This window comes from Ailuropoda melanoleuca, chromosome 5, assembly GCF_002007445.2.
Source record: "Ailuropoda melanoleuca isolate Jingjing chromosome 5, ASM200744v2, whole genome shotgun sequence".
In the NCBI taxonomy this organism is placed as follows: domain Eukaryota; kingdom Metazoa; phylum Chordata; class Mammalia; order Carnivora; family Ursidae; genus Ailuropoda; species Ailuropoda melanoleuca.
The window spans coordinates 90,562,175-90,562,424 of NC_048222.1; positions in this window are offsets into that span (position 1 = coordinate 90,562,175).

The following is a 250-nucleotide window of genomic DNA, read 5'->3' on the forward strand; positions in this document are numbered from 1 at the left end:
GAAGCTGCCAAAACCTCAACTTTAGACTTTGTTTAAAAGGCATGTAAAAAATAATAATAAAAAATAAAAGGCATGTAAAATTTCCAAGGAAAAAAAAACAGGGGTGGGGTGCCTGGATGGCTCAGTTGGTTAAGCATTGGATTCTTGGTTTCATCTCAGGTCATGATCTCAGGATCCTGAGATCTAGCCCCAGCCCTGAGTAGGCCCCCGTGGGGAGTAGGCTTGAAGATTCTATCTTGCCCCTCTCCCA